At 38.7% G+C, this 27,892-nt stretch overlaps 1 protein-coding gene across 1 annotated transcript in view; it reads left to right on the plus strand.

Annotated features, from left to right (window-relative positions):
• The first annotated feature begins 1,572 nt into the window (after positions 1–1,572).
• Positions 1,573–27,892, plus strand: part of col8a2 (collagen, type VIII, alpha 2) — a 48,205-nt gene continuing 21,885 nt past the window's right edge. The window contains exon 1 of the mRNA XM_017421781.2: positions 1,573–2,330. The gene's annotated coding sequence lies outside the window, so the exon portion shown is untranslated. The remainder of the gene's footprint in view (positions 2,331–27,892) is intronic.

The following is a 27,892-nucleotide window of genomic DNA, read 5'->3' on the forward strand; positions in this document are numbered from 1 at the left end:
TTATTCCATCAACATATGCTCACTCATTTTGCTGGCCTTAAGATTGCAGAATTGGCCAAAAGAACGCAAATGAAATGCTGCAAATGTGCTGTAAATGTTGCCATAATGACACCGTTCAAACAGCAGGTCCCATTAAAAGTAATAGACATTATCCAAACATGCCCTCGAAAAGATGTTGTCTGAAGTTCTCATGTAAGGAAAAATTGAGTTCAGCCCGACTTTGGTTCTAATGATTTGTAGATTATGCAGTCTGGGGACATTTATAACTCCTTCTGAACAAAAACATGACTAAGAAAAGTGCAGCAGGACTGCCAGTTTTTGATAACTGGCTGGAACATTTGTGGTGATTGAAGGAATGAATCAGTGGGTGTTGCTTAAATGACAGAGCCTTTAATAAATCAGCACCAACTGGAACAACTTAAAACAGACAAAAAAGTTGGACAAATCATGATATTTTTCAGCTTTTTTTCCACTTTTATTGTTGAATTTTCTGATCTATTTGAAATTACAAACTATTTGATTCTAACTCAGCCAGTGGCTTAGTCCCTCCTCTAGTCCACCTAATCAGAAGCTAAAGCAACATGTTTTCAAGGTTCACTTGCATAGCACAGGGCCAACTATCACACCACTAATTAAGCCCTTAATGCTTTCCCTGTGCTTAGCTGGTACTTGTAACACACTTCTTTGTTACCCTGTCAATGTTATGGAAAATCTTAGTTCTGGGTTGTTTGCCAGCAACCAAAACACAATTATCAATGACCCATTTTGATGAGACTTTACAAAATGTCCTCTTAGCAAATGCTTGATAGGTTTTGTAATTTATATGCTGTTTGATACTTGTAACGCATCTTTGCACAGAATCCACAGAATTGCATAAAATATGCAACATATCATGGGTTTTTGTGAATAACTCCACAATATGAAAAGCTGCAATTACATCAGTGCCTGAGCAGGTGAATTGTGAGGTCAAGAGAGTTGAGTTGCTGTTTATACCGGAGCTTCAGAACGTTATGAGTGATCACATGATCTAATATCACTTGGAGTGTGCTTTGGGAATGACTCTTACCTCCCATCACATTAAGTTTTACCTCAATGTCCATAAAACCGACTGTGTAATAGTGGTCATCTTGAATTGGGTTTATTCCAAAAGTTAATCAGTAGTTGTGCATGTAATGATTACTTGAGACTTTCAATAAAATCAAGAACCCCCATAAACCACTGGATTTAATTTTTTATAGTACTGTTTGCAAGTTGAAATTTATTACACTTGATTTGAAATAATGTTTGAAAAAGTACTATATAGCACATAGAATAACACATAGTATTGTTTAGCAGGGTGATTTCTCAGATGTAAGAAATATGTAAAGAAGAGGATAGCAAACGATGGCAGAATGCGACCAAGAGATGCTTCCAATTTGCACTTTTCATGACTTTCTTCATCGCCTTCTCCACATCCTACCCCACCCCACTCTGTGCAGCAGCTACCCCACCCCATCCTGCTCACACCCCTCCTTCCTAACTGCAGCCAGCCACAAGACACTTGCTTTTTGTACGAAAGGGGTTTAACCCAATGAACAATCCTGCCTGTCTTTCCCAAAATAAGCCAGTGGGACAGGGATCACTGTGTAAGCCAGAGAAACTGGAGCAGAGAGGTGCACAGCCTCTGGTTATAAGTCTTGGGAGTTGGGAGCCACAGCCTTCAGCTCCATATACACTGCCCTGCTACTTGCCTGCCTGACAAACCTGACTGACGGAGTTTGCCTCCACTCCCTCTCCGTCGCGGTCCTTCCCTCCTACTTTCCACCCTGGATAGTGAAAGTGCACAGATTGGGAAGGTGCTTCTCAGACCTGCGCCTGGACAGCTTGAAGACAGCAAAGAGAGGACTGCTCTTTTTTTTCTCACTTTCACGTTTGGTTTCACCATCTCCTTCAAGAAGCACGTGGATGGACTTTTAAAAGTTTTTTTGTGGGAGGAAGAAAATTCTAAATTAAGATAGGAGCTTGCTCCACCTGCAGTCGAGAATACCTTATTTTGACTTGTAATTTTGGTTCTTTTGGTCAGTTTTCTTCTTTTTTTGTGTTTCCCTGCACTTGTTAGCAGCACTGGACCAGTTCAAGGTGGCAGCTTCTTGCCCCGGAGGACGCCTCTCCTCCTTTTTGGCTGCATGTTCACTGAACATCTGATACTGTCACATCTCATGGGAGACTCACGTGGCTGAAGCAAGGAGGGAGGTAGACGAGACACCCACCTGAAGTGCACACCTACAGCTCCACTTTACCTGGTGCAAAACCCCTCAGCCCCACAACCCCCCACCCCTGAGGAGAGAAAGGTAAGAGTTTTTTTTTTGTCCTCATATTTCTTCTGGCTCTGGTAGCATCCTCATGTCCTGTCATTTCTTCAATTTATCACATGTGCCTGAAGTGACTTTGGCCAAAAGAAACAGAAGGAGAGAACAGGAAAGGGGAAAGAATGTATTTAAAAAAACAGATTCTCAGTCATAAGACCAGTGTAATTCTCCTTACTCCTAAGCTTGTGCACAAAGTGAAAACTTGCAGCTTAAAAAGAACAAGTAGAGTTTATTCACCAAACTCCTTTACAAACATCCTTTTTTTAAAAGTGTCTTTCCTTCATTTGTAATCACTTAAATCTTCTGGGAGCTGATGGGGATTGTGAATATCTTTTGGGGGGAAGAAAGTAGATTCCAACTCCTGACTGTATTGCTGCATTTATAGTCACACGTGTATAACTTTTAGTGAAGATGTTGAAATGGGCGTGGCATGTATCATGAGCGCGAATCATCACAGATCAGAGAGGCAGCAGGTTAAGTTACAACTACTGATGCAACAGAATTGTTCTCCATTTGGACTAATCTCAGGTTTTTTATGTAATAAAATCTGGAGTTTGGCATTTACTTTGTTTTGTTTGACACATTTGCTAATCCCATTTCTAAAAAAAAACATTTTAAAACGCTCTATTTCTTTTTCATCCTCTTGTTGCCCAACTCCGTCCATTCACTGCGACTCTTCTGGCAATCGATGCTGCATTCCTTCTGTAACAGCATCCCCTCATCTGAAACTCAGAGACGACAGATACAATAGTTGTGACTCTCAGTCTTTAGGTGTCCCACATGGTAAAGCAACAGATAAGACAAAAAAAGAGAGAAAAATGTGGGGGAAAAAATAAAATAAATCAAGAACACGTGGTGCTTGGAACACATCTAAAGGATGAAAATGATACAAAGTGATTGGTGAATAGAGTCCTATCATTTTGTCGACAGAAGAGGGGGGAGTGTGCAAAAGACAGACGTCTGGACTCCTAAAATCCAAAAACATTTGGCAGCATCCCTGTAATTCACTGGCTTGTGGTTAGAGTTGACTCCATGTGCTGATATGTCTTCTATTGGTCCATGCACAGCCCCTCATGCATGTCCTTGGCTGACTGGGCTGCTGTTAGTACTAAAGTTGTTCATGCAAACTTTGGAATGGCAGGACACACACTGAAGCATGAAATCTTTGTCTTGATGTCGAAGTATAACAGGAGTTGAGTTTAGCTAAAACTCCTTTTGCTTTAACAATGAAACCTTTGGGTGCCGTCCACAATAAATACTCATTTATACATGTTTTTAGTTTACTTTACAACTGCTGGGTCATGGGTGAAGTGAGGCTTTCCTCTAGCCATGGCAACCACTGATTTTCACAGATTTGCATCCGCCTCTGTTTAGCAGGTGGCCAGTAATTGGCTGACTTGTGGCTACAAGCGGCTCAAGTACACACTTGCGCAAGCAGCACATTATTTAACCACACACACCAGCTTCCTGCCCATTCGGGCCTCCAACACCCGAAGCCAATGTGTGACCAAACACGCACAAACAAAAGTCACGCTGGATACACGAGGCCATACACAATGTACTTTATGCAAACAACCACATGGGGTAAACTCTCCTTGTAAACACACACGCAGATTTCAAACATACTCACACTGTCGGCACGTTTCCTTTTTGAGCAGAACTTGTTCAACTCTGCATCGTCTCGTCAGTTTTGATGCAATAACTCATGATCATGATTCTATATGTCTGTCTTTAAAACAATGACGAGATCTTAGTTTAACTATGACTGTCCTGAAAAGTCTTCCATGTCACCTGCCAGGCAGGTAAAACGAGCTACATTTTGTGGCCACAAGGGGGCAGAAGAGTAGGCAGCTCACCACTAATTACAAAGGCAGAAACACAAGGTATTGTATATGTAAGAGGTATCAATGATGTTGTATTAGTAATTATTTAGGGGAATAAATATTGTGCCTTTTTGAGAGCTGGTATAAATAATTGAAATGTAACACTAAAACCTCCCAAATACTTGAATTCCCAAAGCATTGAATTTGTGTGTTTTTTCATCACTTCATTTTCAAATGTGCTGTTTTCTCTAGTTTTGCTAAAAGATAACAAGAATGCTTTTCATTTGAATCTTGATCGGCAGTTTACTCCTACTCAGTCCTGCCATACTTAGCTGTGAGGTGTATGCTTTTGCATGTGTGCCTGGGATTGACAGTGGGCCAGCACATGTGCCTCTGCTACTTGCAGTGCTCGCAGGAAATGAAGGAGAATGCCACTCATTCTCAAGCAAAAGTGAACGCCCACCTCGTTCTTTACTGTACTGGAATCCAAAACACCTTCAGAGCACAAAAGTGCACACAGGCTCTAGCGTGGACACACACAAAGTCTTTTTGTTTCATTGGCACTCACAGGGCCAACAAAGTGAAAACTGGGCACTCCTATCTTTACGGAACCAACACTGAGTGTGTTTTTCTTAAGTGCTTTCCTTTAGCCAGCACCTGTAATTTCAGCTGCACACAAATCTCCATATGTGCTTACAAACTCTCCCGCACTTATTAGAAGGAATGCTAACCGGTGGTGCTGATATACTGAGTGAGAAACTGCAGTGAAGGGTGGTGGGAGCAGAACACGGGTTCTGGACTTAATCAAGGCTTGGACCAAATCATTCCAGACTAATAGGCTGGATTTGTTTTTCTGCTAAAAAGGGGGACAAGAAAGAGTCAGAGACGGCAAAATCCATAAACACATTTTTTTGTGTGCAGATGCTTATAAGGATTTGCACTTTAGCTTCCTTTTCCCTCACGTGTTTATACTCTCTAAGCTTGTTTGCACACCACCAGTAGCCATCTTGGCCTGGACCGTCAGATGACATATGGGGAAATCAGTTGCCATTAAGCCAAGATAGTGAATCCAGAATGTGAATAGGGCAGCATGTTACAAAGCTGACTTTAGTATTGAAAAATTGATGTATTTCTCTGAAAGTCAGAGAACAAAAACATAAAAAAGTAGAAGGTTTTCTATGTTTTGAATGTTCTTTTTATGTGGATTACAACTGTGGCAGTTTCACTTACTTATTGTTGTCTGATTTATTTCCCTGCAACTCTATATCCTCGGTTATCAATATCCCACTTGCGGTTTCATTCTCTCGTAACTGTCTGGACCAGAGGAAGTTTTTCCACTGGGTTGGCAGCAACAGGGGGACGGAGAAAGACCGACAGGGAGAGAGAGAGAGAGGGGAGGCTTGGCAGACACCACTTGTTATTTTTCCTCCACCTCCCATTGACTGTCAGCACTCGGTTCTCCCCTAGAAAAGCCTTGCAAGTGCAGAACGGCTTGAAAACAACATCCACGAGTAGGAACTTATCACAGAAGTAGAATGTGGTGACGAAAAGACTTCTGTAAATGCTGTTTTTTTACTTTAATATACTATATATGCAATTTTAATGGTAATTTTAAAGTGATAGATCAGATTGTTTGCGAGGCCAGCTTATGTTTTCACGGTGGTGCAGTTGCTTAGCACTGTTGCCTTGGAGCAAGTTTGACTCTGGGGCTTTCTGTGTGGACTTTGCATGGTTTTCCTGTCCATCCAGTTTTTGCGTCCCTCCCCTACAGTCCAAAAACATGCATGTTAGGTTATTTGGTGACCCTAAATTGACTCTAGGTGTGAGCATGAATGGTTGTCTCCACCTTTTGCCCAATGGCCCTTGGAAATAGACACCAGCTTCCTGTGACACTGAACAAGATCAAGCAGGTAAAGAAAATAGATGAATAATTTAATCTATAGATAAGACTAAACACCCATCCATAGCTCCTAAGTTTATGTCTTGATGAAAGAACCCATACGTTTCCCTGTGACTTTAATGTCTCTAAGAAGTCTATGATGACCATCCTCATTCAGGAATCTCAGCTCTGAGGAAAAAAAGGGGAAATCCATAACAGTGAGTCCACCTACATAAAGATTTTTGGCTGGTTGTACAGCCCATGTGTTTGTAGGTAATCAGTACAAATAGAGGATCTGCTTAAAGGGCATGTGTGTAGATTTATTTGCCTTTGATTTTTGACTTTGCTGCCTCATTGCCCCTCAGTTCACTGTCTGGCAGGAGTTTTGCGTAGGGGTTTCCAAAGCAGGACATACAGCCAACTCTTTACAGGGTCAGCTCCAGCTCAGCTCAATACAAAACTTGTTTTTCCCTCTATTCACTACATTACAGACAAACCTCCAAAGCCAAGTGTTTGTTTTTATTATTTCACTTCAGATACATGATGTATATATCTCTTTGATGGGTCAACAGGGAGTAAGAGGTTGGAAACAACTCTTTTGAGACTATTAGAAAAGCTCCAGACTTTGTTATTGTTCAGTCTGAACTTGGCTTAGACGGGTGCGTAGGTGTTTGTAAAAGTAAAAGAAAAGAAAAAAAAGAAAAGAGACTGGGGTTATTGTGGTGTTATGATCCCCTTGGAGCAAGATAATAAAAAAAACATTTTATTTTACAGAGGCAGACTTTCTGGAGTAGGAAACGGATGCTTTCTAGGTGACGCATACATCACATGCTCAACACAGTGGAATTTTTCCCACTCTTCAGAAGCAGGCAACAAATTCAGATCTATGTCTTCAACCTACATGCCTCAGAGGTGAAACTGCAATCTACAATTTCGGTAAACTGAAACAAATCTGTTTAAAAAGAAGCTTCCCTTAAAGAAACAAAAGCAGCTTCAGAATGAAATCTGTTGACATTAAAGTTAGAATATGAAATTACTTTGCTCCATGTCATCTGAGATCATACCAAGTTCTGACTATGTAATTTTGTATTTTATTTTTTTTAATTTAGTCAGTTATGACTGGCTTTGAGGCACCTGTAATAACAGGAGTGGGTTATGATTTCTTAAAGAATGAAGAGCAGAGAAAGACACTAAACTTTTCTTTTTTTTGGAAGAATGGATGTTTTTGCTCTGACTGGTTTTAGGTAAGAACTTAATTTTAAGTAGTCAGCTCCACTCTGTTGACCTGAATGACTGAAGTTAGACCATAAAAAATGATGACAGACAGAAGATTAATCCTGTCTGGTATTTTCTTAAAAGATCCTTCATAAAACCTTCTCAGCTGGCTTTTTTAATGGCTTCTAAGGAAGCTCTAGCTGCAGAAACTAAATAAATAACATTACATTAATTTCTATTTGTGCAAATGATGCTTGTCCTTCCACATGGCTTTTATGGTGTTTACTTTATGTTTCTAAGAACCACACTACTTTAAACACACTGTTGAAAGGTGAGGCTGAACTGAGTAATTTCAAGCTGGTTGCAGTGTACAACTCACCCACTAGATGCCACTAAAATCTGTACACTGCTCCTTTAAAGAGCACTGCCTTTATATAGTCAGGGTTAGAGGAATCAGTCATCAAATGAAGTAATTTGATTTTAACAAATAATGAGACACAGCATAGAGCAAAGTTTAGACAGACAAGAGTGAAAATATGTGAGTACCACCGAAGACAGTTTTATTTACTTTCTGTCTAAACACACTTTCAGGGAACTAATGAATTGGGTAAATCAGACGTTGGACTCAGATCTTTACTCTGGTCAAACAAAGTGTGTTTTTTGGTATTTTTCTCCCTTTTTTATTCTGAACACATGTAATGAAGAAGTGAAAAGACAATGGAAACAAAACAAAGGGGCACAACATCAGCCAGCACCAGAAGGGAATAAGCAACTGGTTCTGCTGCAGCTTCTGTACAAGAGTAACACATCACTACCTTAACAACATCCCCCTTTTCAAACACAAGGGAAACAGAACAGTGAAGCTGACCATGAGAGTGAATTTTAGTTTCTGCCCTGTTGGTTTTTTATTTATCTTTTGTGGTAAAGAAGGAGCTGTGCTCATGAGATCCCAGATATAAGTGTCTGTCTGAAATGGGTTTCCTTCACAGGGTGCTCAGGCTCAGCCTTAGAGATAGGCTGAGGAGCTCTGTCATCTGGGGAGAGCTATTCCTTTACATCGCAAGGAGTCAGCTGAGGTGGCTCAGGCATGTGATTAGAATGATCCTGGGAGACCCAGAACCTACTGCAGAAATCATACTGCATATCCCTTTTGGCCTGGGTACACCTTGGGAATCAGGATGAGCTTGAGAATGTCACTGGGGAGATGAATGTCTGGGCTTCTTTCTATGAGCTGATGGCTTTGTTACCTAATTTCAAAAAAGTGGTTGAAAATTAATGGATGGAGGAATATGAATGAATGGATTAAAAGAGGAATGGATGAATCAGTAGATGCATGTTTAATGACATGCTTGCAAATAGTACTTTATTTTCTGAAACTACTATACATTGAACTATCCATGTTTCCAATTTACTTGCATTAGCTAATAAATTCAGACCCTTTCCACATGACAACAGGCATCTGATAAATCCTCTTTCTTACTCCCTGATATAAAGTGGCATGGGCGGGATGCAATTCCTGCCCACATAAACGCTTGAAATTTACTTTGGCTCATGGCGAGCTGCAAAATGATAAATTTAAGATGACTTATTCCCTACAGTAGACCGCCCTGAGCATTAGAGTTGTTTGTTCTGATAATTTTTTTTGTCATTTAAAGAGCCCAAATTAAACTCTTAAGAAGTCTGATACAATGTTTGCATATTATTAAAGGACCTACCCAGTGAAGAAACCAAATTTACAGTACATATATATTACACTAGCTCAAACACTGGCTGGTTAACCTAATATTTATGATTAAATGGTGTTGATTTAGAGACTTAATCCTTTCTGTTCAGACTAGGAGTTCATTGAGCAACTTGTATTTCATTATACAGAGCTCAAAGGTTTAGTGAGTGTACAACGCAACTAGTCCTTCCAGGCTTTTGTCTTAATTATTTCCTGTAATCAGCAGCAAAGTAGTAAAGCGATAAAATGGAAAAGCGACTTTGGATTCATTTCAGCTCATTTGAGGTAAATGCTTTACATGCACTGCTTTAGTGACTGCACGTGTGTGTGTGTGGTGGTGGTGGTGGTGGGGGGGGGAGATAAGTGTGTTTGTGTCTATCCCTACAATAGCTGTAATGCTTCCAGGTATAATACAGAATACATAATGCAGTTTGGCTGCATTCCAAACAGCTTACAGAAGTTTTAATTTTGTTTAATGTTCATATGAGGTGCTTCTGCTTCAGAAAGGGAAAGCTATGCATGGAGCAGAGTTTCATCGGGATGCTTCTCCTGAAATGCAACGAAGACTAGAATAAACTACAGTACTGGCATTAAAGCCCTGTTTATTGTCTTCCTCATCATCTCTTTGCTCTGTCAACATGAAATTAAATGGGTAACTTATATATGCATGCAAGGGAATATGGAAAGACTTCCCTAAAAAAAAGGAGGGTGCGGCTTGAACATTATATTATTTAGTGACGACATTTGGTAAAACTTCCTCAAATTAAGTCCAAAATTCATCTCAAATAAAGTCACGATTGGGATGCAATGCTTTTTCCTTCTATTCTACATGAAAACAAGAATACATATATTAGAGAAGAGCTGTTTTTGTGCACGTACAGCAGCAGTTTAATAAAGCCACACAGACTTGAAGAAAATAAAAAATTTCAATTAGGCAAAAAATGGGGAAGTTCAAATGTTAAAATATAAACCTCAGCTAAAAGCTTTAGATGATAAATGGAAGAATGGAAATAAAACATTCTCACAATCTGACATTAACCATGCAAGTTGCAGATTGTTTGGAAACTGTAAACTACAGAATTATAACCACCTCTGGAAGATGTTTTTTGGCCAACGAATATAATCCCTAATTACAAAGGGTTTCAAATCAATTACCACTCACTTTCATGTGGTTTGCAGATGGTCACGCACTCACTCTCCCAACTTTTTCTACTTTTGCTCTGCAAGCTATCTAACAAAAAATAAAAAAAATACTTGTAGCATATTTCATTGCTAATTAAAACCAGATAAATAGTCTTCTTTTTGTTATAAAATAACAAACCTATTCAGTGACAACCGACACAGTGGATCCTGTAATGAAGCTGGGCAGAAACCACACAAACCCCAGTGTTCCTGACGTGTGGTGAGAGTGTGATAGAGATATAGTAAACATGGACAAGGGATAGGAAACAGCGATAAATCAGATCAGGAGGTCAAAACTGATGAAAACTGAAAATTGAATAATTGAAGGGTGATGAAATAGGTAAGGAAAGGTGAAAATAAAGATGGAAAAAAAAATAATAAGTGCTCGGTCTGAAGAACACTCTGTTTGAAACCATGTGATGTCTTTCATCTGGCCAAGGAACAAAACCAGTGTCAACAAAATCTCACAGAGGCTGTCTGTTCACGACCAGACAGATCATCCCTCCATGAATTACCCCGCCCCCGTTTGCCTCTTTATATTTATTTACTCTAACCGCAAATTACTCAAGCTCAGCGGTGAGCTCAGAAATACTTCACAAGTCTTGCAATCAGCTAAACTTTATATGTTGTTATTCTCTAGGGGATGTAAAGATTTAAAGATACCCAACAACAGCGCTGCACTCGTGTTCTTTCGTTTATTCAGAGAGCGGAGTTATATCTCATTTAGTCGTGTAATACAGTATCCATTCATCCTACTCCAGGCAACTATAACTTTTCAAAGGGATGAGGCATGTTCTGTATTCCTCGTTGACTGGAAAGAAGAGGAAAGGGATAACAAGGAGGAGGAGAAAGAAGACAAAGATGAATTGAAGTTTGCCAGATTGCTACAGTGAGTGGATGTGCTCTGTCCCTGTCGGCTGATTCAAACCTCATGTCTGAAGCAGAGACAATGAAGAGAAAATTTAGGGTTAGGGACATTTTTGGAATAAAACTGTGTTTGCAAGGGTCTTTAGCACAACAAACATTTTGGTTTTCCTCTGTCTTTTTCACGTTGCGTTCAGAGTGACCACTTACTGGGTCTGTAAAGCTTTTTAGCCTTTTAGGTAATTGCTATGAACAGTTAGTTTGTTCTTGATTTTTGCTTACTGTAGAAGTTACTTCTTTGGCTCTTCATTAGTTGACTGAAGACTAACAACCCTTTAATATGCTTTTTGGCTGCTTTGTGTGTCAGAGTTTTAAACAAAGTTTTTGTGTGATCTTTTTGGTACCTAGAATATGTGTTGGCAATGACATGCTAGCCACTACCACACCAGATTTTAGCTCAGTATCTGTAAATATTGACTGAGTTGTAGTCATTTTTGTGTTAGCTAAGGTTGGTTAGCTTTGGTAGCCATCTTGATTTAAGTTGACTTGTTATTTATTTCTAAGAATTTTGTTCAAATAACAGACAGACAAAATGACAAACACATCAGCACTTTGTTGTTGTGGACTTACTTTTTATACTAACTCACTTCACTGTTTGGTCAGTTCCAAGCTCACAGTATAAATTATTCTCCTTGCTTTCTAGTAACCTGTTGTAAAATCTTTACATATCTAGAAATGCAGACATGTTTATCTTGTCATATTTTTCAGCTGAATTTGACAGTTTGTGCTAATATAAAACTCTGTTGGTATTATTTGTTTAGGCTGGGACATAATATCAACCAGGTAACTGCTACGACTGCACAACGTTAGAGTTACAGTCATGCAACAAAGATACAATCTGTGTTTTGGAGGAGGCAGGATAGTTAGCAATGTCATTGTAGGGATGTACAGCTCATTATTTTCCATAGGGGTACATTCACAGTTTAACAGTTTAACACATATTTAACTCATTAGTATGTCTATATTGTACACTTAAAAAGTAAATTTACAGTTTTTGAAGCTTGTTAAAAAAAAAACCTACTGTGCAAGGTCACAAAGGTGAGCATGAACCTTCCAAGCAGAAGCTGAGTTTTTCTCTGCTGCTTTATGTCTCAATCAAATGGGAGAACAACATTTGGGAATGTACTCCACGGCGTCTGCGTCGATTATTCTGCTAATCTACTCCATGTAACAATCCTCCTGTCTGCCTTCGTCCCAACCCATTAAAACAGCTGAAAATACAATTATTGTAACGCTGCCAAGGTCCATAATTGTCTAAATAGTTCTCAGGCCTGCCAGACACAACAGCATGTTAACAGTCTCTGCCTGTCTGTTTATTTAGTTCAGTTTGGCACATTCTGATCTTGTGTTCGTTCTGGTTCATCTCATATTTTTGGTACTTCGTGTCTAGGCCATCTGCTGTCAATATGAACCACTATTCCCATTCAGAGACTCCTCTACACATTTTGAGCTGAAGGGAGGAAAAAAAATTCACATAGCTCATCTGGAACCTCAGATGCACCTCATCCTATGTGCTTCCTGCATCTCTTCTGTCCGTTTCCCCACTGGTGCATCACTCACTCTGCAGAGGGCGTCTGGAATGTCTATGTAATCACTTTCTATGCATTTTTCTGCAACAAGAAGGGAGTCCAGACAGTAAAACAAAGTGTCTTTCATGGATCGAAGCAGAGATACAGAAAGGACATAGATGGTGTTGTTTTCAGCTGATCTGATCAACATAGAAATTAGGAGTGTCTGCACTTTCTGACAAGGTTGTTAGTATAAAAAACATCTTTGTCCTGTTGACTTATGATTCTTTGAGAAACCAGATTTTAAACCCAGATGGTAAGGTTTTTGTCTCCGCTATCAGTCTAGACTCCATTTATTTACACATCTGTGCCTGCACGATAAGCTAATTGTAGCCATTACCTTATGAGTGTGAGAGGTCAATTGTATTTTTCCCCGCAGAGTAGATAAATACGCAAGAGAGGAGAAGAAGCAGAAAAAAAACCCTCATAAGCAAAAAATGAGTGTGGCCTCTGTGGGAGATGTGGTGAACATCAAGAAATGGGGGTGGATGCTTTGGTGGGGGAAAAGAAATTTGGCATCACTGATGGAAACAGGGTCTGGAATTGGCTCCTGCTCACGCATAAACACAAATGTGCACGCACAAAAACAGAACAGACACCAGCGCCCAACTCTTAAATGACATTTCAATAGCCATTTAAGAGATTCCAATAAAAACCACAACCGTTATTATACCTTGTCCAGGGAAGAAAAAGGGGGTAGACAAACGTATGACACAAACAGGCTATGGGTGCAGGGATAAGAGAAAGAAAAACGCAGGAAAAGTAAGTCAGACAGTGTTTGTTTTTCCGTCTGCTCTTTGAATATTTTTCATGTATTTTTTTCTGCTCCTCGGTGTGAGCAGGAAGCAAATTCTGATGTCTGGAAAAATGATTTATTCGCAACAGAAAGGTGTGAACACCAATCAGGAATTAGTTTTGCTTAGCTACATGTGTAATATTTCCCACAGTTCTCTGGGAACTGATGCAGGTTTATTTATAGTGCTCAAATATTGACTCCATGTGGGAAACTTGTTGCCAGGAAACATCTAAGGGATGTTTGACCCCATCACACCTTGCTGCTTTTTGCTTGTGTTTGTAACCATTTATATACTGTGACTGGTCTTACTTCAGTCGTACCTGTCCTTCCCACAGAGAGCAAATGACTGTCTGACAACAGCCTCCCCTCAAGATATTAAAGGCCGACATGTAAAAGAAAAGCAAAGGAGGGAAATTATTTGTCTGCCTCCTGACCTTAAATCTTCTTTCAAGGCCAACATCCACATATGCATCAATGCGTTCCGTTGGCTGTTATTTTGGCATTACGACTGTTTGCACTGTTCTCATCTGAGGAGCTGTGAAAAACCGTCCAAACATAGCTTTCTCATACCATAAAATCCTGTCCAGCATGTGCAAAGCTAAGTGAGTGCAAATATGGTGCGGGGCAGCACAGATGTTGGATAAACACTGCTCTTTGCCTCCGACTCCTTGTAAATCTTAATTAATATTTCCTCCACTTTCTTTGGTTATCTTACATCTAAGTCAAACTCAAAACTCCCTCATCCTCTTATTTTGCTCACCCCTAGCAATACCTGACCTGAGGAGATTATTTTGGTTTCATTTGCAGAGACTGAATGTCCTTGAAATGTACTGCATGCCTCTATTAGAGTTAAATAGTGTTTGAATAAAATACTCTACAGGAAAACCACTATTAAGAAACAGGTGGGTTTCTTTATGTTTAAGCACAACTTCTTGTTTTAAACTTGATGAAATTGAAACAGATTTTCTCAACTTTGGTTTTAACTGTTGCACTTTAGCATTTAGACCTGACTTTATCAAAGTTTAGATAGTGAAAACTGGTAAAAAATAAAGTGTTTAGCAAAGGGATTAAAAAAGTATTACTCTTGAGACACGTAAAACTATAGAAGTGGCACATATGTACTTTTGATTGTTTACTTTGACTCGACTCTTTACAGAATAATTTGTCACAAGGGGTAGGGGTTAAAATGTTTTACTATGAAATGGACACTACTTCAAAAAGCCAATGCAGCAGCCGTGGCCTTAATGCCGTTGAGTCAACAGACGAAAAGGTATAAATCAGCACAAGGTCAATATGCCCTACATGCCAATACATAACTAAACTTAGGACAAAAAGAAAGGAAATTTGCATGTGGTTTGATTATTTCTTTGTTGTAACAATGCTTTTTGGCAATAACTCTTATACTGTTTATTTCCCCTTAAATGGTGCCACTATGGTAGGAAAATGCATTTGTGGGTTGAGCAGCAGAGTTGAGTATGTGGGTCGCACCCATAAAAAACTGGCCAAAACTTATCGGCCAATGCCAAACAGCTTACATTTCCCTAAAAAATCTGGCACCATTTAAAGTGAAATAAACGGACTTTCCATTAGCATGAGAGTTATTGCCAAGAAGCATTGTTACAAACACAAATTTTCTTACTTTTTATGCTAAGTTTAGTTATCTTGCTTGCAACAGACTTTGGCATTTAGTGTTATTTTCTATGGTTTTCACAAAACTTAAAAAATAATACATCCAAATACACCAAAGTAGGTTCTAAAGAGATTACTGTGACAATGAACTATTTTTAATGAAGAAAATGCTTACAGTGGAGAGTTTATTTGTTCACGTCATTTATAACCCTTTGTCTTAAATGTTCCCCTGAAACATCTGTGTTTGTAGGGCGAGATAGCCCTACCATTTCATCCTCTTACTTCCACTAAAAAGATTAGGACAATATCCAAAATGTAGGGGTAGGCAGCTTGTTCTACAAATTTTGACATGAAGATAGGCTACAGTAAAAAAAAGCTAGTACAGTTAACTAGCTCAATATCATATGCATACACTACTTGGATGGCTTGGTTAGCTGGCAAGGTTAGTGATGTGCTCTAAGTTTTGTTATAGTTTAATGGCATTATGAGCTGACATTTGGGGTCATGCAAAGAGAGGATTGAGTTTGTCATTAATTTCTTGTTTCTCATCGGCTCCCAAAATCCTTATCTGTAAAACAAATCGATAAAGATCTAATTTGACAAGTCGTTGCAAGATTGCAGCCTTCTATCTTTAAGGAATTACTTTTTGCCATAGACTTGGAAGGAATGGTCTAATCTTGCCTCACTTTGGCTTAAGACACACTTTTTAAATTACACATAATTGATTTCTCAAACTCTTGGCTATTTCTTCAAACATTTTAAAGACTTCTCCATTGGGAGTTTTCATTTTCTGTGTATTAACCAAGCTGATTAAAGTCATTGTAACACACATTACCTTGGTGCTTGGTCTTTGCTTAAAATATTGTGTTTTTTCCAATCTATTAAATTAACAACAGATGGTTAGGACCATTTAATCAAATAGTTTCAAACTCATAAATTGAGCAACGTGCTGAAGCATAGGGAACAGGTTTTTTTTTACTATATGAGCAAGACGTAGATAAAGGCTGAGATACTGAATTGTGTCTGAACTCCTCCTACAAATGTGATCTGTTACTACCATTCCTTCTGTCAAAGGCTGTTTCTCTCCAGCCTGTTCTCATTTGTGGTTCCACTATGGTTGAATGAGCCACCAAATGCTGTCAAGAACATCTCTTCACGGCACACCTCTAATACCCTAACATTTCCAACTCATACTTTACACTCTTCAGATGAAATTCAGTACTTCTGCCAAACCTCTGTACATTGAAGTGTCTGCTGAATATCTGGATATAATGCAAAGCAAGAGGCCTTTTGATATCCTTCCAAACGTTGCCGAGCATTATGTCCTTGTAGCTGCTCGACAATGATTTGTGTCAAACGGATTTCAGCAACTTAAACTAAAAGAGAGCAACCAAAAAACACACCTGCCAAATCCGCTTCATTTTCTCTGTCTGTTAGCAAAATATCTAATGAATCACAGGACAGATTTAAATAAAACTCTCAGAAATGAATCACTGTTTGTACAACTATAGCTGACTTTTGGGGTCAACCTTGGGAAAAACAAAAATGATTATAACTCAACTAATTCTTCAGATAGTGAGCTGAACGTTGGTGTGGTAATAGCCGAGAGTCATCCCCAACAAATAATGTGAGCACTGAATGATTGTGTGAGATATTTTTTTAAAGCTTTCGTATGCAAAGCTTTAAAGGAACACCTCAATAAGTTTTTTTTTGGTTTTATTTAAAGATGAAAAAAAAAAGAAAACACAGGCAGATAAAATCAAACACTTTGTTTAGATAAAATCTGCTTTTCTTGAAGGGCAAATATGTTATTTGGAGGAACTGAAAGCTTTTACAGCTTTACTAATGCTGCTGAACTGTCAGAATTAGCAGTGCAGTTCTTTTCATCCCACTGGAACTGGTATACTCAATGCAGATGCACACTGAGCTTAGTACGCATCCACACAAGCATGCCCATCCATCTACATTAAATGTGTTACAGACCATTTAAAGGCATTACGACTGGCAAAACACATTTTTACTTGTTTCTCTTTTATACCGTCCCACCACAAACATCACACAGGACATGCGTCACCTACTCCTATAAGGCAAGTAAAGTTTTTTAACCAAAGGCTGAACCCAGAGAAGATGCCACAGTTTTCTTTGCATACAATAATATGCAAAAATTGTTGGGGTTTTCACTCCTACAACCCCAAACCTAAGTAAACATGCTGGCTTCCAAACCATACACAGTCACACTACAAAGACACGTCAGACAGGGCTTGGGGTTATGCTTTCTCAGCAGCGGATGAGTGATTTGAAACGAAAGGGAGAATTTGCGGGCAAGTATTGTACATTCGCGAGACTTTGAGTCAATTTGGGGTTCAACTGTGGACTGCAGGCTGCCATTCTTCTTACTTGGGACAGATCATGCATTTTTTATTTGACAGCCTTCATTCCCCCATGCTCTTTCACTGCTCTACTTTGCTACTCACTACATTGCTATTAGAAATGCACTGTTCAAAACAGAAAATGGAAAGATGGATGCTTGTTGCAAGGAGAGGAATAAACGAGAGAGAAAGACTTTCCCTTTGATCAGAGATTTAAGGGTTGTTTGACGATTCACACGATAACCTCCTTCCCTACTGTCTTGCTTGCCAGTAGCCTTCTCCATTGCTCAGCTGAAAAACAAAGGCAGAAGTCCTCCATCTGGTTGCAGTTTGGATCCTGTGCCAGTTTGAGTGGGAGTGATATAGAGACCTCCAAGGGGCTTACAACAACAACAGCTCACACTCGAGAAGACTCGTCGCATATTTCCAGCTACTGTAGCAATAAACACACTCACCCAAACATACTCGCTGACCTATGGCCATATAGAGAGAAAACCAAGAATAAAACTAATAAATTTATGATGTTCTGAAATTTGGTAAATGGTTAAACTGTGAGAAAGCTCAAAGAGGACCTTGTTTAATGACCATTGAAACGAACAGTGACGGCTTGTCTCATGTTGTTTGAATGGAGTTTGTCTCTCCACACCTGTGGAACTAACACCTGAGGGACTAAAGTCAGATGTCCTGCAAAAATATTTGGTGGAATGAAAGAGGGGCGTGGATCTTTTTGGAGGGTCATATCTTAAGACCCACATGTAGTTTGGCTTATTAAAAGGCAGGTTTGGAGAACAAGATAATATCTTTGGTGGAACTCCTTATCTTCATTTCTTCCTGTTCTTACAGAAGAAATGTAGCCCACGTACTTGTGAATCTCTCAAAACAAAACACATAGTAAAGGTCAAGAAATCAAAGCAATACATGTCAGTAAAGTGAGATATGATCTTACTCTGGGAGAGAAAATGTAACAGCCATAGGAATATTTCCATGTGTTAAATTAAATGAGGAGATTTAAGCTTTTCTGTGCATTAGGAATCATGTGTCTTCATTGTGCATGAAAACCTGTTGAAGTTTTTCCTTTTTTTTAAATGCTAAAACATTTTTCTGCTTTTTCTTTTTGTTCTCACCCGACAATAGTGTCATGCCAAAGGTTTTATGAGGGCAGTGAGGATCAGAAGCCAGAATGTGGTATGGAAATGGGCCTGGTAGCATTAGGGGATTGGTTGAGGCTTTCCACTGATGCAAACACTCCCCTCTGTTTCTCACTCTCCATTTCCTTGAAGTCAAGGATTATTTTCTCTAGGCCTTTTGCAAATGTGGTTAAGGCTGTGACTTGATTTTGTACAGTGTAAAAATGTGTGTGTCTCCTATTACATTCTTCACTTAATTTTTGCCAAGGAGACGAAATTGTTCAAGTGTAATTCTACTTGACATTTAAGTCATGTAGCCTTTCTTCTTGAGCCAAGTCAAAGGCATGGCTGTAGGAATGGCAAAGCCTATTTCACAACTGGTTCTGCTATATGGTCCAACATGAAATAATAAAAGAAATGTTTGAATTGCAAGACCATTGGGTACAGACATTCATGGTTCTCAGAGGATGAATCAAAAGTATTCTAGCAAGCTCCAAAATTTCTTTTACGTGTAGCACCACTAACTAACCAAAGCTTTAATTTTGAAATATCTCATTAGCTACAACATTTATGCTTTTCTGACAATGTAGTCTAAAGATGTTCACTTCTTTTACTACACTTTGGATATATGGTTCAGTTTTGATAATATAGCAATACATTTAGCATTTAGCATTGCAGAAATATTGGTCTACCAGATATTAGCTTTAAGCTTTGACCTAACTTTAGTGACTGCTTTAGTTTCTTTTTAATAGCAGAAAAGCTTTTTAAAGCAAAATTCTTGTCTTTTTAATGAGGAGGGGAAACCCAAGGCCTTTTCACAATATGGCTCCTTGATATGAGACCGTCTTTATGCATCAACTTTTATCCTTGACATTACTTAGGGAATGACGTCATCAATGCAAACTAGTCAGTGACAGCTCACCAACTCAGCTCTGTGACTACCTTCCTAACCATCTTAGAGGCATATTAGTGGGCTGCCACAGTTGTGATTCAAAGGTAACATAGACCCTGTTTTAAGGTGTTTTGTAAAAAGGGAAACACCTATTTTGGGGGGATCTCATCTATTTTTAGTTGACTTATTAAAACCTGAAGAAACAGATGAGTGTAGCGGTGCCCCAATTAAAAACACAGCTCAGTAAATTGGCGTGATGTACGGTCTTTATATGTTATTCTTCAACCCGGCAATACGCAGAGCAAAACTGAACCATGTTTGGAGGATTAACAAAGTCTTAATATTACTAACATTGAAATATTGTTCTGGTAGAACAACTGCAAACTATATTAAAATTAATACATTACTTTATAAAATTGTACTTTTCTATTTGTAATATTTTTTTCTGAGTTTACACAGATTTCTTTGACTACTGTTGCATTCTACAGCCCAAGCAATGATGATAATGTGGAATAAAAATAGAATTTAAAAATTTGAGCTATATATAAGAAGTTTCCTGATCAGAATGAAAAAATATTAGCATGTGTAATTTTAAAGATTTATGCTTTTAAGAGTGTGTTTTGTCTTTACTTTACAACTTTCAAAATCATTTGTTTAATTAGGGTAAGCCATTTGGAGAAATAAAAACATCACCAGGAGATAATTACTAAACTGGCATTGTTTTCAGAAAAGCAATTATCTGAAGCAGAAGGTCCAACTTTAATGCAAAGTGGTTTACAACTCCTAATGAGGCTAATACACTTAATTTTCTTAACAAACATAACAACATATTAACTAATTTAATCTTCTTCTCCAAACTGATTTTAAAAGAAGCTTTGACAAATCATCTTCATGGTAAAAATAACAAAAAATATCCCTAAAATTATCTGACATGAGAACTGACCCCCTGAACCTTCCAAGCACTTTGTAATTGGCCACGTTTCCTGGGTCACAGTGGGTCACAGTGAACACACAGCTGGAAGCGGGGAGGCAGTGATGGTCTGGTGGCTTTTGACTGACAGATACTTAGCTGGTAGGCAGATGCCAGCTGAAAAATGTGAAGGTAGCAAACAGGCTGAAAGTTCAAAGAGAAGCTTAAACATTGCTTGCTTTTACAGAGCAACAAGGTCACATTCCTCCCTTTGGTATAGGCTTATAAATTCTTCCAGAGATGTTGGAGAACAAGTTGGGAACAGAGAATGAAGGTTCTTAGTCTCATGGATACATCTTGATGCAGAACTGTTAGTTAATTTTCAGTCATGTTGAATCAGATGAAACAAAAGCCAGTTTTGTTTTGTTGTGTTTTTTTCCATTGAACTTTGCCCATTTATATCTACCAGTGGGCTGACGAAGGGCAAATAACTCAATGGATCAAGCTGCATCCAAAAATGTGGCCAAGCTCCGGGCTACCCCACAACACACAATTCTTCCCCTCATTCAGACTTTAATCTTTATTCCTCTTTGATATCAAAGGCAGAATTGCTAATGTGGGAGGAATGAAAAGAGGGAGTTGAAGAGTTAGAAATAAGAGGGGGGGAGTAATGGGGAAATAATTGGGGAAATATGGTTTCCAAAGCTGCCTTTTTTTTTGTGAAGCTGAGAGACGAATTTAGGTTTGGAGATCAAACAATGTAGAGTTTTTTATGTTCTGAGACCACAGTGAATGAAAAAGCTGAGGTTTCCTGCAGCAGCCTGCACTCTGTCATCCGAAGTCATTGTGCAGCGCTCCTTTTCTAACTTTCCTTTTTTTCCCTCCACAATCTCCTGTTATTTAAGCTGCTTTGTCAGTTGTAAGACATCACTTTGGGCTTTGCTGCATTTGGTGGAAACAATTCAAATTCCTAATTAGGATTTGGAAGATATCACTTGCTTTGACAGTTCAAAGAGCACCCTGTTAAACCTGTGTCTCGTGTCGGTAAAAAGAAAGAAAAAAGAAAAAAACCTCCAGAAATTATCTGATAAATCACTGTTTAAACTGACTCTACAGTTGCAGAGTGTCAAGTGTTTAACTGAGCAAAACCTGCTGCGTGTAAAGTTTGATGGATCATTAACTGGAGTGTATCCCAGAGGAAATGACACATTTTCTTACTCATGATTTCTTTCAAACAAATACATTTAGTCTGGAGGCATGTGTCTATCTGAGATACCAACTGATCATCTTACCTGTAAATTAATATATGTGGTGTAAGTTGCTACCCAACTCCGACTTCTTCTGCTTTAATCACCCAAATATACAAATTAAGCAAAGACATGCATCATACAATGACATGCTGATGAAAGCAACACTCGTGCCATTTTTAAAAATCTAAAAAAGCAAAATAAAATATATAATATATTAAATATAAATGTATTAATAAATATAATATTATTAATATAATATTTGGTGTAGACTGAGTTGAAAAAAGAGAGACACTGGTATGTTTGGTGATTAAGATTAATTCCCGTCTGATATAATAAGTCAGCCCAGTTTTAACTTGGGTAAACGAGAGAAAAGGAAATGTTTAGGACTCTGAAAATGGAGTTGTCTTGTTTCAGTAGAGGCCTTGTTTGTATGCTACAGCTTTTTCCATAACTGGATAAAAGAGAATGTAGGAGAACACTATCATAGCCTGCAATTCATTAGGACTTATCACTAAACATGTTAGTTTTATTACGTCTATCGCCCCACAGTCTGAGGGCACATTTATAGATCCACTAGATAACTTTAACAATATACATCTGCCTGAAACAGAATGCAATATGCACAGCTACATTGGGTTTATAGCAGAAATACATTTTATGTTACTACAGTAACCGACAAGCCATAAACCAAACTCTGGCTCACTGGTTCCTTGTGTGTTTCAGTCCAGTCCAACTTCCAATGATGGCTGCATTTATCTATTAGAGAAAATAATAAAAAAAAACTGTACTGTCATAAAAATGTTCAAAGTCAGTACAGGGCAAAAATCATATTGTCCCTTGTTTTACAATGGTTAGTGATACTGCAATTGAATCGCATACTTCACTGTATTTTTTCACTTTCAAAACCAAGCGATTTAGTTTTTATCCTGAACACACTAAGTGTGAGTTACAACCAAGTTAAAAGGTCATGAAATTATTAAAAATGTTGAGTAAAATTAAACTCAGGTTCAAGTCTGTGTCACAGTTTGTGTTTATTTATGATGTTTTGTAAATTATTTTTGAAAGTTCTTTTTTCTTTAGTACTGTGAGTTCTGGTGTTTTTACAGGTACATTCTTGATATTTGTTGTTGTACCTTCATTAACAGCAGATGTCCTCCGTTGTCCTTCACTATGGTTTCTCACATACCACCTCTGTTCCATTTGTAATCAGCACACTTGTTAGATTCACTAATCTCCACTTTTTGTAAATTCTACATTTTTCTCAGTTTTGATATTCCTGTTCTGCATTTTGGACCATTGACGTGTTACATATTCTGGAGCAAGACTACGATGTGTTTTTAGATTTCTTTATGAAAAGAGAGGATGAGGAATTTAATTGCAAACTTCAGTTTTGCAGCTAGACGTCACAAAATCCTGCAACTTGTTTCTTTAAGATTGTCATTTTGTGTTACTTTTGTTCTATAAATTGATTTTGATGAGTTACCATAAGGGCAAATGTGTGTGTTCTCGGAAATATCTCTCCTGTAAACTGATCGAAACTAATCAGAAGTCACCCTACAGCCAACTTTAACGTTGGGGGAAAAAGTTCAGACAGAACAGCATGCCTATCAGCCAGATGTTTCAAAGACCCTACACTATTTTTGAACAACACGTGCACCTTGTGCTGCTTGCGAAGACAGCAGCACCAGTCTCTGTGTCTGCTTTGATTTATTTGCTCTGGATAGGCCCTGTGTTAGAAGCCTGGCCTCTTGTGCCTCTCACCATCTCATCATCCGCCCACAGAAAAACGTTCACATCCAAGGATGTGTCTCATTCCCATGTCTGCGCTGTAAGTTTTATTCCTTTCTAACTCTCGTATTCCTCCCACCAACTCTCCCGTCCTCTTCAACTGCCAAGTGGAGACAAAGAAGCTGCTTCAGCCCTCCTTTGGTATGGTGATTATCTGAGCGAGGGCCCATGATTCTAAACTCACTCCAGACTCTCAAGAATGTCCCCCTCCGTCTGGCTGCCAGGTCTGAGATAAACACATCTGATTATGAGAATCACCTTTTAATGAACTGTTCGATGCATGTGGATTGATGTTGTCTTGTATCGTAACATCTTAAAATGGGTCCGATTATACTAGATAGGCTGATATAACCTGATGAAAGTGCAGAGCAGAGATCCAGCTATTCAACAACAGGTTTTTGTTTACACTTAATTTTAGCCATTTTGTAAAATGAGGCAGTTATTATTACATCTGTCCTTACAAAGGCAGAATACAAGATTTTATTGGGTCTTGGCAGCACTGCAGAAATTCCATGAGACAGGTGGACAAGGAAATTAATTTCATTCAACACTAGACAATAATCTAAATGGTTATCAAGTTGATTTTTTCTCATATATTTTCTCATGGACTCTGCTCAAGTTTTGCATTCTGAGAAACAAACGTACTCTTTTACAGATCAATAAACCTCCAATTTTTTTCTGTGCTCTCAGTAGTATCACTGCTTTCTATTAAATGAGTCAAACATAGGAAAAACACACTGTCAGATAGAAGGCAGACAATATCAAATAAAGGCATCTTGGAGTGATATCACTTTGGGAACGGTTACACAGCAAGGTTTGCCCTCTCCTTGAACTCTACCAGACTGACAATGTCGCCTGTTGTAGCCTTTCATCTTCATCATCTTGTCTAATTACAACTAGAACATTCCATTGTGTGTGTGTCTCCGATCACCTTCTGATAACATGGGCTGGAAAGATAAGAGAGGAAGAATGGGGGAGATCTGGTTTTAATATAAAAGCAGAAGCCCTGGTGTAATAAATATCAGAGAAGCAAACTGACCAGGGAGCTGCCCTGATTATGATTAGTGTTAGGACAGCGAATGGGTGTTGACATTATGGGTGGGAAGGTCGGGGGGGGGGACAGCCTCAGAGACCAGGAGACAAAGAGATAGACAGAAAACAGACTTTCTCTTTCTCACCATTTTAAGTTCTTAGGGAGGAAATGATGTGTTAACCCCCGTATCTATGAGGCACACTTCTATTATCCTCCTCCAGGCTTGAGCTGATTTATTCCTTCTTCTTCTTCTTACTAAACTGCTGAGGACTTGCACTTTTATTTTGAGTCTTCCATTTGCTTTATTTCATCATAACAGGATAATCCATACATGTAAGACCTAGCAAATGAAAGGTGACACTATCACGTGCTCTGTTTAAATTAAGTTGGTAAAATTCTTAAAAGGAATGCATAAAAATCAAATATCTTGTCTTGAAAAATGACAAAAGTTACAGCCGCTCTGGTCAAATCTTGAAATCAGCTTTAGGTCAGATTGTACAAACTGATCTGTTAGCACTCAGAGTAGAGGTTAGGAATGACGCTCAGCTACTACCAGAGCAAATTTTAATTCAGTGTCTGTAAAAATGGTTTATTATAGCCATTTATTGTTTTCTTAAACTGATTACCTGTGGCAACACTTTTGAATTAAGTTGACTCCGAAAGTTACTGAATTGTAGATGTATATTCAATAATTTCTGTGTAAAGGTTTTATCAAAATCTTCTAATGAGATTTAAGAAACCAGGATGTATATGTTGGTTATTGCTGTGTTTGTTTATAAAAAGTGTAATGATAACAAGTTTCTTCTCAACTACAGATTGTTCTCCACTAACCTGGAGAACAATATGTACTTTTTCAGGCAGGCATCTGTGAGCTAGTCTTCAGGTGATGCTGATTCCAAGCAAGACATCTAAACAGTGAGTGAGGAACCAATAGGCAGATTGTGGTATCAGTGATGCAGATGCTGTATTGGGCTGTTGAGGTGAACAGAGAGCTAAAGCAAAGGATGAAGCTATTGAGTTACCACCTAATCTATGTCCCAATCCTTACCTATGGTTTTGAACTATGAGTAAGAACTGAAGTGTGGTGAGGCTGATCCTTGAGGATAGAGTGAGGACATCTGCTGAATGTAAGGAGTTTAGAATAGAGTCACTGCTGCTCTGCATTGAAAGGAGCATGTTGAGGTAGATTGAAGGCATAATAGAAATACCTTCTGGACATCTTTGTAAAGGGGTGCTTAGGACAGGTCTGACAAAAAGCTACAGGGCAGACCCAAGACTCAATGGAGAAATTAGATTTCTAATCTGCCTTGGAATTGGCACTGAGGAGGAGAAGGAAGTTGTGGCTGACGAGAGAGAGGATTGGGGATCTTTATTCAAACATTTGCCCGCCATGACAAAGTCTCAAATATGTGGTTGCAAATGGACTGATGAAAAGAACAGTCTTTTTTTGTTAGTCGATTTATGAAGCTGGAGATAGATGGAGAACGGAACTGAATCTTTATCAATACAACTACTTGACAAGATATTTCTAGCAATAGCTTAGTAATTCTTATTAAGCTTTTTCCACCAAACAGGTTACAGTGCTAAACCAGGGCCAAGGCTTGCTTAGTACCGGCTCTTCCTGTTTCCGCTACTGTATGTGTGCTATAGCACAAAAAATAAGTGCTATGTGAGCACCATCTCTTTGCTGAACTATAACAAAGAACCGCTTTTGTTCAGAGCTGGAGACAGGCTTATGGAGACTAACAACCAATAAAAAATGGGAGTGCGATGCTTAAAAATCCTGGGTTAGTTTCATATTTACTGTGTTTGATTTAAGACAAAAAACTTCACTTCAACGTGACTAGAAAGTCAAATTTTCAGTGGGATAACATGAGCTCATAGCCTGTCATTTTTCTGCAGGTGGTGTTTGTGTGAGTGTGTGTTTACATGGGTTTTGTTAACTTTTTAGGACAAATTCTGATATAATCTCTCATCTTGTCAGGACCAGTTCTCGTTTAGACAAAAGCCCTGTTCTAATAGGGTGGAACGTCATTTTTTGGTTAGGGGTTAGGTTTAGGTCAAAGGTATGAATTGAGTTTAGGCTAGGGCTAGGGTTAGGCATGTACTGGAAATAGTTGGGCTTATGGTTTGGCCACAGAAATGAATGAATGTCAGTACAATGTCCTAATTAGAATAGAACTATAAACTTGTGTGTGTGTTTAATTCCCAGTCTTAATTGTCAGTTTAAGTGTCTTAGAGAACTGCAAAGGCCTACGTTAACCATTACTATTTTCTATTTTCAATCCAGTTGATAAACACTGTTTTAAGTGCCAGTTGTAAACTCTTTTGGGCTCTTTTAAAATATAGATTAAAAAATAAATTAAAAATCAAATAATAATAAATAAATAAACAGTTAAGAAAGCTCTAGCACCAGACAGGGTTTACCACTGGAAACCCTTTTGTGGAAAAACAGCTTTCTATAAACTCATTCCTTTTTAAATGCAAATGATCACAGTATATTTGAAATCACTCCCAGTCATTACACCCTAATACCAAGTTTATCAGTTACCAAAAGCAGTTCATAACAAAAGCACATATTTGTTTGTGAGAGACATTTGACCAAAACTAGAAATCAAAATAGACTTCACCGTACACTATGGTGACATATTTTTATGCAGTTGCTGCTAGTAGACCCATGCATGTATTTATGGCTCGCAGCACACATATACAGCCCTGGGGGCTATATCTCAGGACAAATTCACAAGTTAAACCAGACATCAGCTGTAGTAATACATGTTTGTGTGAAATGAGACTGGGCAAAATCCCAGCACTTCACTTGTCATAAGTTTCTGACACTTCCCAGAGCTCCTAATACCGTCTGGTCTGACCTGTCTCTGGTGGCTCTTACAGCCCTACATAGGTCCTGGCTTGTGCTCACTGTACAGCACCCACGGGACACATCAACTGGTTTTCTCACCGTTTTTACATGGTCTAGCATGTACATTTCAGCAGCCAAATAGCTTCTTTTATACGTTTCATGCTCCAAAAGCAGACTGATTGTGACTGCAAAGATGTAGCCACAGTAAAAAATCCACTTATCACATGCTTGCACTACTGACACTGAATGCTTGTTTCAACAGTTCTGCAACTTACTGCTTGGAAAGTCTTGAAAAATGATGACATAGAACCCCAGGGAGGGTTTCTGAAGATCATTCTTCATTTCGCCCTTCTCTCTTTTTTCTGTTTTTTCTATTCCCCCTCCCCAAAATTTTAATTTAGTGCCACCTTTACAACGATCTTTATACAGAACATGTCCACACACACATACACAAAAGCAATTATACTCACACACAGACACAGAGTCATGTTTATACATCCCAGCAGTAGATTTTTGGAGGTGTGAGGCCTGAACTGGCAGGGTCTTCTTACACAGCCAGCAGCCTTAGCCAGCAGC

This window comes from Kryptolebias marmoratus, linkage group LG5, assembly GCF_001649575.2.
Source record: "Kryptolebias marmoratus isolate JLee-2015 linkage group LG5, ASM164957v2, whole genome shotgun sequence".
Taxonomy (NCBI): Eukaryota; Metazoa; Chordata; class Actinopteri; order Cyprinodontiformes; family Rivulidae; genus Kryptolebias; species Kryptolebias marmoratus.